The sequence below is a fragment of the Pongo pygmaeus genome, chromosome 5 (genome assembly GCF_028885625.2).
Source record: "Pongo pygmaeus isolate AG05252 chromosome 5, NHGRI_mPonPyg2-v2.0_pri, whole genome shotgun sequence".
Classification (NCBI taxonomy): Eukaryota; Metazoa; Chordata; class Mammalia; order Primates; family Hominidae; genus Pongo; species Pongo pygmaeus.
In genome coordinates this window covers 119,563,898-119,575,929 of record NC_072378.2, presented here as the reverse complement: position 1 = coordinate 119,575,929, position 12,032 = coordinate 119,563,898, and the positions used below count along the sequence as shown (strand labels likewise).

General features: G+C 39.8%; 1 long non-coding RNA gene across 2 annotated transcripts in view; it reads right to left on the bottom strand.

Annotated features, from left to right (window-relative positions):
* Nucleotides 1–12,032, bottom strand: part of LOC129037950 (uncharacterized) — a 361,691-nt gene that overhangs the window by 241,882 nt on the left and 107,777 nt on the right. For both annotated transcript variants that reach the window (XR_010126767.1, XR_008503025.2), the window contains exon 3: nucleotides 3,831–3,929. This is a non-coding gene — a long non-coding RNA (uncharacterized LOC129037950). The remainder of the gene's footprint in view (nucleotides 1–3,830; nucleotides 3,930–12,032) is intronic.

Genomic DNA, 12,032 nt, shown 5'->3' with positions numbered 1-12,032 from the left:
TAAATATTGTTTTAAAGGAGATCATTCTTAAGAAACCACAATAATCCATCAAGGAAATGTTAGGAAACTGGAGCTGTGTAATGCAGCTTGCCAGAGTCAAAAATGATCTTGGAGTTTCCTTAGGAGGTTTAGGGAAGAAAAGAACTGAAAGCAACAGTAGTAAACCAACATCTGAGCACCTTCTCTACATAAGCAACTGTGCTGATGACTCTTCTTCCTATTTTTAAGATTTTTTTTTGTTGTTTCCTGGCCTTTCTCATACTCCTACCACTCCCTCCCCCAATACATACATTAACATATACTATAATTAAAAAATATATTTTATTATATCTTTAATAGCTAGAAGAGTGACCAATATTTGTGATCAATACATAATTGATACATGAATATATGAAACAAAAATGTGTAAGATACTGCCTGATATGGTTTGGCTGTGTCCCCACCCAAATGTCATCTTGAATTGTAGCTCCCATAATTCCCAAGTGTGGTGGGAGGGACCTGGTGGGAGTAAATTGAACCATGGGGGTGGGTCTTTCCCATGCTGTTGTCGTGATAGTAAGTCTCAGGAGATCTGATGGTTTTATAAAGGGGAGTTCCCCTGAACAAGCTCTTTCTTAGTCTACCACCATATTAATATGTGACTTTGCTCCTCATTTGCCTTCTGCCATGATTGTGAGGCCTCCCCAGCCATGTGGAACTGTGAGTCAATTAAACCTCTTTCCTTTATAAATTACCCAGTCTCAGGTATATCTTTATTAGCAGCATGAAAACAGATGAATACACAGCCCATGTTCTTACAAGGAGGCAGCACAGGGTAGGAGAAAGAGCACTGAACTGGGAGGGCAGATACCTGGCTCTCATCTTTGTTTGGCCAGTATTTCATTTGCCAACCACAAGCAAAGGACCTCAATGCAAGACAATTAGACTGTCTCTAAGATCTCCTTTTATTTTGAATTTCTGCCATTTTATGTCAGTCTTCAAGTACGTAAAGTGTTCACTTTAATTTATAGAAAAGAGTGTTTGTTCAGAATTGTTCTGGGAGACAGATCTCTAGCAAGATGAATTTGAACACTATTAGTTTTCCTGTGGCTGCTGTAACAAATTAATACAAACTTGGTGGCTTAAAACAAGAAAAACTTAGTCCTTCACAATTCTGGAGTCCTGAAGTCTGAAATCAAGGTGCCAGCAGGGCCACACTCCCTGCAGTGGGTCCAGGAGAGATTTTGTTCCTTGCCTCCTCTAGCCTCTGGTCGCTATCAGGATTCCTTGACTTGTGCCTCCATCTGCACATCCCTTCCGCTTCTGTGTCTCTCTTCTGTGTGCCTCTCATAAGGACACTTGTCATTGAATTTAGGGCCTACCCAGATAATCCAGGATGATCTCCTTATCTCAAGATCCTTAACTTAATTACAACTGCAAAGACTCTTTCTTCAAGTAAGTTATTATCCACAGGTTCCAGGATTAGGATGTAGACATCTGTTTTGGGCAGAGGTGGTTGAGGGGGCACGATTCAGCCTAGTACAGGCACAGAATAAGGGAGCTGTATAACCATGCTTACTTTCCATATAGTGGGAGCAAATTCTCAGACACTAAATTCTGATAAAAATAAATACACCTTCTTTTTTTTTTTTCTGTAACTTTATCTCTATTTTGAATTCCCCCATTCTTCTGAGCAATGAACTTCAAGTTTCAGTCAATGCAGGATCTCTCCCCTTGGGATACTGTCTATCCATGGCAGCATCAGTGAGATGCCCTCGGGCCCTGTGGTCTTTTCTCAGCAGTCCTCACAGGTCACTGTCACCCAGATGACAATCACATCTTCATTAGCCCGTCTCTTCAGGCCCACTCCTCTCCTCACTGCTTCAGTATCCTGCCAGGCACATAGAACTCATCTTGTAGGCAACTCTGCTGGGGGTTTAGAAGACTCTTTCTCCCTTGTTTTTGTTGTTTCCTGGGCTTTCTCATACTCCTACCATTCCTCTCCACTCCATACATACATTCATTTTGTAGTCTCAGTCCCCATTTCCTTGCCTGGTATGGAGCTACAGAGATAACCAGGAAAGTCTTCTCAGCTACCATATTGAAATTAAATGTTTCTACATAGATATCTCCCCCTGGCCCATCCCCTCCACTCTTTCTTATCTCTCTCCCTCTTTTCCATGCATTTGTTATTTCTCCTTTTACTCCTTCTTTATTCCCAGGCATTGCTTTTCCCATCTCCTTCTCTCCCTTGGTTTCTCCCCTTCTTTTTTCCTAATTTTTTTTCCTCAATTATTTCACTCTTCCTCAAAAGGCCATAATACACATCATTTAGTTACTTTTTTTTTGTTAGATCAAAGAGTACATTCTATTTTCCTTTTTTAGGGAAGAGATAAGCAATTTAAAATTTCCAAATTTTCGCTCCCTAGAAAGAAAAAGGCCCAAAGTTTGTTTTAAATTGTTCTTTATGTGTTCAGGACCCCAGATTATTATTTTTAACCTATAGTCCAATGACTCCCTAAAGATAAATAGATTCCACATGTGACCTCTTGACATCCTGTTTTCTAAAGTACTGTCCCCAAGAAGGGCCAGTTCTCTCTGTTTTGCATTCAAATAAAAAATATACAATTTGAGTCTGTGGAAGAAAGTTCATATCAGTAAGATTTTGGGAAGCTGGATGCTAGACCAGGCAAGGAGATGCACGGTCTCCTGCTCTTGCGTACTTCATGGCAGCCCATGACAGAGTGCACTGAGTGTGAAAGGGTGATGTCTACAGGAGGTGAAGGGTTTGCCCACACTGAGGCACATGCCTCTTTCTTTGGTCTCTTCCTTAGTGCCTGAGAGAAAGAACTTACAGCTCTCCAGGGCAGGCCAGGACATTGGGTTGGAGGACAATTGCCTTATGTGCGTATGTTTGGGGTTGTTTATTTTGTACGGGTATTTCCTAAAAAATAAGACAGGATTAGGATACTCTGGAACTGAGTTTCCCACCAAACACTATAACATCCAATATATAATAGTTTCTTTCTTTCTTTTATATAATAGCAGCTCCTTTATTAAGCACCACACTATATGGTAAGTACTGTACACACTTATGTAAGTCACTTCACTCATTTGTTTTTTCAGCAACTATATATCTAGGTAAGTATCATTATCATTTTACAGATGGAGGAAAATGAGGCCTGAGGAGGTAAAATGTTGGTCAAAGTTAACAAATTGGTAAATGTTAGAGATGAGATGTTAACACCAAACCTCTTGTTCTTTCTTCTACTACACTATATTTATCATCTAAAAGGAACCTCTCATGCCCCTTCCATATCTGAAACAAAGAGATTTCATGACCTCTGTAAAGTCACAATTTTCACAGATTTCAAACAATATCTTTCTCAGGATCAAGCTTTTTTTTTTTATTAGGGTTGGTTTTAAACTCCCAATCTGTGTTCTCTTCAAGGAAATTTTCTCAGTCATGCTTGGAAACCTGGCTTTCCACTACAATTACTTATTTTAGGTGGCAAATGCTTTCTCCAGCTAAATCAGTCACTATAATAATATTCCCACAAGTATGCAAGGCTGAGCACAGTGTACTGCCTATGGTAGATAATTAAAATGTGTGAGGAAGTGAATTCCATCTAAGAAGTTCAGAAAACATGAAGACTAACCAGCATGGATAAAACAGGAGATTGGTCTTTCCTAAGGAATAGGTTTGTGCCAGATAAGATACAATCAAATTATGAAGGGCACTGAAAGCCAGGCAAGAAGTTTAAACTTGATGCTGCAGGCAAGAGGAAGCCAATAAAAGTCTTTGATCCAAGGCGAGGCAATAATAAAAGCAATGTTTAAGAACGACTCACCTCATAGTGTGATGCAGAATGAACTGGCACTGAAGAGAATGGAACCAGGTGCATCAGTGAACCATTGGTACGGAAATCCAAACATAAACTAATGAGGGCCTAGACAAGAACAGGAGAAACATGAATGATGTCTCAACACTGAACTAAGCTGCATTGCTTATGTTTCCTTAAGACAATTATCTATTTTAGTTACTTAGAGAGTTTAAGTGTGATGTGGTTGCTGATGTGTTAAATAATAAATTTTTAAAACCCTCTGATATGTCATACTTGGTAATCTCTTCTCAAGGCCTTGCAGTACTTGAATGCACTGGAGTCATTATCTACTTGACACTCTCACAATATATATATCTTTAGAAAAAGCTAATACTTGGGAGAAAAACCAAGTTTTCAAACAGTTGATTAACAGGTGCAGCTGTGAGGCGGTAGCTGGCATCAGAAGGCCTGGGTTTCCATCCCAGTTCTACCAATTAGTAGCTGTGTGGCTTTAGGCAAGTCATTTCACCATACTGAGCTCCAATTTCCTCAGCTGCAAAATGAAGATTCCAAAACCTATCTACAGGATTACAGTCAAATTTAAATGAAAAAAAAAAGAATACATGAAAGTACTTCATAAATTTTACAGTGCAATATGAATACAAGATTTTATTTTTGTGAGCAATTACACATAAGCTGAAACTAAAGTTCCCATTCATTCAAAATGAAACTTCATTAGAAATCTCTACAGTTATTTATTTCCTGTAGCATTGGGTGGACCCAACAGCAGAAAACAAGAGGAAGTGGCAGGCAAGCAGGTGATGTCAGAAATACTGCCAAGTAGCAATAGGACCCCCCCACAGTTTTGGCAACAGCTACAATGCATCACAGACAGATAACACACCAAGACGTGAAGAGATGTGATAGGTATCTGGGAGGTCAGGCATCCCCAGGGGCTGAAATCCTAGAGAGATGTGGGCACTTGAGTTCAGGCCAAGACTGTGGGCTCAGGAAAGAATGGCAAGAGTAAAGGCCAACTCTGATTCCAGAGAAACTTAGGAACAGAAAAACCAGGTCAGGAGTGTGGGACACATGGGGACACAGGAACAAAAGGTGGTGAAATGTTACCAGAGGTGGGTGACAAGGAAAGAATTTGGCATAAGGAATAAGTCAATAATTTTGTTATAGAACCCAGATTTAAGGCTAAACCAGGCAGCCATAAGGCTAATACAATGCTGAGCTGCCTGAGCTACTGGCCTCAGATTCCTAAAATTTCCCCTCTAATGGTAAGGTTGATTTTTTTAAAAAACTTAAGTGCAGGAAGTTACATTTATACCTATTAAATTTCATCTTGTTTCATTTGGCCCATCAGTCCTGCCAGTCAGTATCTTTTTGAATCCTGACTCTGTCGTCCCAGTAATTAGTTATTGCTCCCAGCTTCATGTCATCTTCAGATTTGAAGAGTGTACTTTCTGTGCTTTGCCACTGGTTGATTAAAAGTTTGACAGAACCAAGTGGCACATCCCTAAAAGTTTATTCTAGGAGACAGCCAGCTTCAAAGCCACTTAATACACTCTCAGTGAGTTCTCATTTCCTCACCTTCCAACACAAATATCAAAAGAGGTACTGTCAAGTGTCTTGCTAAAATCCTGAAACACTGAAAGCCATAGCACTGCCCTCCATTTTCCAGTCGCCAGTCTTCTCTCACACACTTGCAAATCCTCATCCCCTCCTCCCACCTCCTCCCACTTTGGAGCTAGTTCACTCTTTTTGCCAAGGTCCACCTGTGTCATGAATCCCAGCACTTCCCATCCCCTCCAGGTCCTTTATGCATCACTTTTTTATACTCCTTTATTTTCCACCTCCTCCTTTCCACCAACTTCTTCTTTACCTTAGGAAAGTGTTTCTCAAACTTTAGCATGCATCAGAATCATCTGCGAAACTTGGTAAAATACAGATTGCTAGGACCCAAGAGTTTGCATTTCTAGGGGTTCTCAAAGCGTGGTCCTGGAACAAGAATCATACCTGGAACTGGTTAGACATGCACAATTATCAGGCCCCACTTCAGACCTACTGAATCAGAAATTCCAGAGCTGGGGCCCATCAGTCTGTGTTTCAACAGGTATTTATCTCCAGGTAATTCTCATACATGCTAAAGTTTGAGAACCATTGCTCTGCATATTGAGTACAAACAGATTTGCAACCAGTGAAATCTGAGTTTGGAGCACTGCTTTGCCCCTTCCAGTCTGTGTACTGAGGTCATATGACTTACCATCTCTAAGCCTCAATATTTTAATCTATAAACTGAGAATGATAGTACCTACCTCCATAGATGGTATGAAGATTAAATGGTATAATGTAGGTAAAATGCTCAGCACAATGCCTAAATATTCAATAAACAGAAGCTATATTTGCATTATCTATTAGAAAACGACTAAATCTGTATCATCATTTGAAAGAAAAAAATCTCTCCATCTACCTCATGCCCTACTCTAACCTTCATAACCAAGATCATAAAAATCTTCATTCACTCTCTCCAGATCTTGGTCCATTTATTTGCGGCTATAACAGAATACATGAGACTAGGTAATTTACATATTTTTAAAAAGAGGCTTATTTGGCTCATGATTCTGCAGGCTGGGAAGTCCAAGATGCATGGCACCAGCATCTGCTTGGCTTCTGGTGAGGGCTTCATGCTGTATCACATCATGGCAAAGAAGTGGAAGAGGAAATGGACACATGCAGAGAGCAAAACATTACAGGCAACTTCACTTTATAAAAACCCACTCCTGCAGAAATTAATCCAGTCTCTCAAGAAAGACTTAATCTATCTCAACAACCTAATCATCTTTCAATGGCCCCACTGCCCAAAACCACCACATTGACAATTAAATTTCAACATGAGTTTTGGTGGGGACAAACCACATCCAAACCATGGCACTCTAGTTTCTCACATTCCATCACCTTTAGCTTACTGCTATTGGCTGCTGTCCTCACCACTCCACTAAGCTGTCCTAGCTAAGATCATCAATGATCTAATTCTGGAAGTAGTAGACTCTGCAGAATTCATCTTTCTAACCTTCATATCCTCTCCTTTGTGATGGTCTCACTTCCCTTGGTTTCCACATGGCAGCCTTCCATGGTCCTTCTAACTTTCTGCTGATTCTGTCTCAGTCACAGTAACTGGCTCCTCTCCTGATACCTATATTTTGAGCCCTTTCCATAATTCACTCTCTTTTCTTCTCAACATGACCACAGCTTTACCTGCCTCCTACCTATATTCCCAGACAAGAGCTCTGTCCAGAGCTCCAGACATCTCCAAATGACTGCTAGATATCCCAACCTGGAGACCCATGGCACTCAAAATCACCACACCCAAAGACCAAAGTCATCATCTACTGACCCAGATCTGTTCTGTTCTTCTTCACAATTCCTTATGTTCTCAAATAGACTGGGAGGTCTTAAGGTCAAAGTCAGGGTCTGATTATCTCTGTCCTCCCATACTTGGACTCAGAGCCAGGTAAGTACTTAATATGTATGTATTTATCAAATGCCTGAATCAGTAAAGTAAATAATGGCATAGTGTGCAGCAACTTTTATAAAAAGAAATTAAATACTCACATAGAAAAAAGGCAATGAAATACTTTCTAAATCCATGCTGATACTAGGAGTCATTATATCCCTTTCTAGATCTTGATTTCAAATTAATCTGTCTTTAGTGTCTAAAATCCACTTTCTCCCCTATTAACAATTAAGATGGGGCAACGTGATGAGCACTGTGCTCAGATGATGGACAAGCAGACACGAATTCAACATGAGGTCTCTGCAACACCGTCGCCAGGACAACTGCTCCACATGACCAGTGCCCTCTCATTTTTTGGAGCTAGTCTTTCCATAACATGTTTCAGGGTGCCTAATATACATTATATGAGATATAATATATATTTCTATCATATATTTTTGCAATTTGCTGTATATATAACAGACACCAAATATAATATCAAGTACAACATCAAAAAAACAAAAAAAAATTAAGATGTTTATCCATCTAGTCTTTCTGTATCTCTCTTCATAAATTCTCCACAATTACCAACAGTAGTTTTGTAAACACTGTAATTCTACTAGAATGCAGTTTATCCAGAGACTTGAACGTTTTGTCAGCTAAGTGTTTTCTCACTATCACTTTCCTTATCTGGAGTTTCTGTTCCTTCTTAACTATGTTTGCTTTGTTCTTTCCAGTTTGAAGATCATTCTCCTTGCTACAGTAGACAAAGGTGAATTCAAAGTTGAGTGGTTCTGTTTTTTCAATCATTTAGCCTTACCCCACCCATCTCTACTCCATCAAGCCTTTATTTCTTCCTCATTCTTTGGTTCAACGTACAGTTTTGGACATCCTTTTATATTATCTTTAGCACTTTTATGATGCAGGTTAGACTTGCTGATTATATTCTTGTATTTTTAGCCATGTTAGCAATATTCATCCTTGGAAATGAACTCAACCTTCAATCGTTTGTATCTTGGCCAAGGGTGAAGACACAAAAGCGGGTAGGGAGCAGGGCTAAGAATGGAGCGGGCACCCTCTGCCCTGAAGAGATGCAGTACAGGTTTCAGAATGACCCCAAAGCTGAACATCAGGTCTCAGTTGCCAGAAAAGGCAAGACCTGGGCTTGCCAGATGTCCCCTGTTGAACCGGACAGTCAAGTATTTTAACTTCTTGTCTCATAACATGAAAATTTCAAATTGGTTGTTATTTTAATTTCAGATTTGCTTTAACTTAATTCCAGTTTTCTATTTAATCAACAGTGGTTTGGAACATTTTCAGCTTTTAGTTTCTTACTAAGTTAAATATTTAATGATCTGTAAACAAACACTTGAGAAGATGCTACTTAAAGGGACTCTCATCCCTCTTTACTTTGTAAAGTGAATGAATTCACTCTTGAATTTATCTTTAAATTTTCAGGTAAGTGTTTGAATGTAAAAAGTGGAGCTGGCATGGTAGGGTTGATGAGAAGGAAGCATCACTGTAGAAAGCTTCCGAATCTTTCAATCCCCCACTACTACTGAGGACACAGTCTTTCTGCAGAGTCTTTCTGGCCATCACAACAGGGAGCAAGGGTTAGGGAAGGGGAAGAAGAAACCAATAAAGTGTAAGTATGGTACCAGGAGTATACCAAGACCATGAAGGAGAAAGAGATCACATGCGAATATAGGTTGAAGTACATTGAAATCCAAGGAGAGAAATTCCAAGAAACAAATATAGAGATGAGAGAGAGTGAGAGAGAGAGAGAGAGAGAGAAATTTAAATACATAGGTAAATTCACAGGCAGAAGGAAATCAAAAGCCAGAGGAAGCATTAAAGGGCAAACAAAGTAAACTGAACAAGGGTGAGTAGGAAAGACATGGCTTGAAAAAACAGCTACTCATTATCTACACTCACTTTAGATTCCAAGAACAGGTTTATGTTCTGTATTAGTCTGTTCTCACACTGCCAATAAAAACATACCTGAGACTGGGTAATTTATAAAGGAAAGAGGTTTAATTGACTCACAGTTCCACAGAGCTGGGGAGGCCTCAGGAAACACAATCATGGCAGAAGGGGAAGAAAACACGTCCTTCTTCACATGGCAGCAGCAAAGAGAAGTGCCAAGTAAAAGGGCAAAAAGCCCCTTATAAAACCATTAGATCTCGTGAGAACTCACTATCAAGAGAACAGCATGGAGGTAACTGCCCCCATGATTCAATTATGTCCCACCAGGTCCCTCCCATGACACATGGGATTATAAGAACTACAGTTCAAGATGAGAGCTCACCTGAGAGCTCCCTACTTCTTTAGATGACTAACTTTTATCCCTTATAAGAACTATTTATTGCAGGACTATCAGAATTTTATTTTATCTTATTTTTTTTTTTAATTTTATTTTTAAGAGCCACTCATGCCTCTTGGATCCCTTCTGGAATATTAGGTTTTAGAGTCTTGCTTTTTGAAAAATCCGCCTCTTCCCAGAAGTTGAGGGCTCTTTCCTCTGGTTAGTACGTACAGGATAACATAGTCACTTCCACTTCAGCAACAGCTTCCCTTATTCATCAGAATTAGATCCAAGATGGCAGCTCCCCTTTTTATTTATAAGAAATGAAACTATCAGGAGGGCAAATCAAACAATTCTCAGAAGTTTTTCTTCCAATTTATTGTCATCTTTGCATTATTGTCTCATATTTGAATATCTGTCATGGTGGGGTTTCAGCTACAGTCCCCCAGATTTCTCCATGTAATTTCCCAGCTGCAATCATGGAAGTAGAGACAGATCCACATCACTTCCAAGGGGACTCTGTGGTCACAGAAACCATCACCATGCAGGCGCCAAGATTTCTGGGTGTCAGGGCATGGGGAGGTAGAAACGGGTAGGTCTTTTAGGGCCAGGGTCACCTGCAGTTAAGTCCTAGCCTGAAGCAATGTGGGAAGCAGAAGTCAAAGAGAAGTGCAAAACTGAAAGTGGTAAATTGTACAAAGATCCTTAATATCCAGAGGTGAGTGGCAAAGCTTCAAATATGGTATGGTTCCCAAATGGTGGGAGCCAATGCTTAGGTCTAGAGCCAGGAGTTCATTAGAGGGGGGAAAAGGCAAGGACAAAAACATCTGGAGAAAACCAGTAGGGTTTATTTGTTTCTTGGCTTTGAGTCATCTAGGTATGTTGTTTCACAAGTTTATGAGATCAGGCTCTTGCCTTTTTGCTCACTGCTCTATCCCTGGGGCCCAGCACAGTCCCTGACATATATAGCAATTGTTCCAAAAATTAGTATTGAATCACTCAAACAACAGTGCTATCAACTTTTTTTTTAACAGACCAGCATAAGTGTGGCTAACAGTGATTGGAATGGATTTAAAGTGTCAATTCCAAAGTAGAGATTATGAGTCAACTTTTTTTGCAGGGGGCTATCCTCTGTCAGAGTTACATCAATTTATAATTTTCCTGTAGTCTCAATACCACTAAGCCATCTCTACTAATAGAGATAAGAGAAAGAACCTGCATTATTTATCAGTATGCATCTCACATTGAAAACCTAACCTTACCAACGTTGCCTGGGAATGCTAATGTCTTCTGTGCCATGGGTAAGTGGTAAAAAATGATAACTCCTTTGAAATTATAATGAAATAAATTTTAAATCAACTAGAAGCTTCAAACAATTCTTCTTTTGAAAGATCTTTCCAAAGCATACTCAATCTAAAACTTTAGATAACATAAATATATTTTCACCTTGTTTAAAACTGTTACTAGTGGGAGTCTTTAGGAAGGCATTAAAAGACTGTTTTTTTGGCTCTGGTGCTGCAAAAATGAATGGATTCAATACTACTCTGAACTGTATAATAATTTAATGATTCTCAGATTCCAAGCTAAAACTTCTAACAGGGGAATGAGACCACTATCATCATTTATGTTGAAGTCTGCCCAATATGTTCAAAAGATCCATGCTTATTATAACACTGCAGAAGAAGACTTTCATTTCATAATCTTTGAAGCAATAGAACGCTAAAATCTAACTCTTTGTAATATTAAAATGTTGTGAGGCTTTGAACTCCACTTTTGTAATAACCATGAGTGCCTTCTGTGCTGGTTTGCCTGGCTCCTGATTTCCACATGCCCATGTTCCTCTGGAGAGCACAACAGGGCACTGTGTAAGCACTGTGTAGGAAGATGTGGTGAAGAGTGACCACCTATGAACACATTCCCAGTGGACAGACCTTTTCAAGTTCTCCTCTTGATGTTGGCTTGCTTTGGGGATGATTATCTGCTGGTCCTGCCCTTGCTATGGTGAAAACAGAGCACAAGGAAAGCCACGGAAGGCAAACAGGGAATGCAACCTTAGATCAATCCTTCCCAAACTGTCACTGAGACACAGAAGCCACAGAGACACATTCATGTGAGTAAAAGATAAATGCATGGATATCATCAGAGAGTGGTCTACTTTATAGAGTGAAAGGAAAGAGGCTTAAAATGAGTCTTAGGTAAATGAGTAAGAAAGCGCCTCCTTATAAATCTCTGTCTCTCCAGGCATGCACAACTTGCTAGAATTCTGCACATAGTTTACAGATACTCATGGCCATGATTTGAAGAAAGGAGGATGAAGAAAAAGCATTTTCTTTTCTCTACAGCCTCCCCTTCCTTTAACTCTGACCCTGGCCACAGTCCCTTGAGGCTGTGGCTGGTGATGAGCACCAGTAAGAAGCAGGGA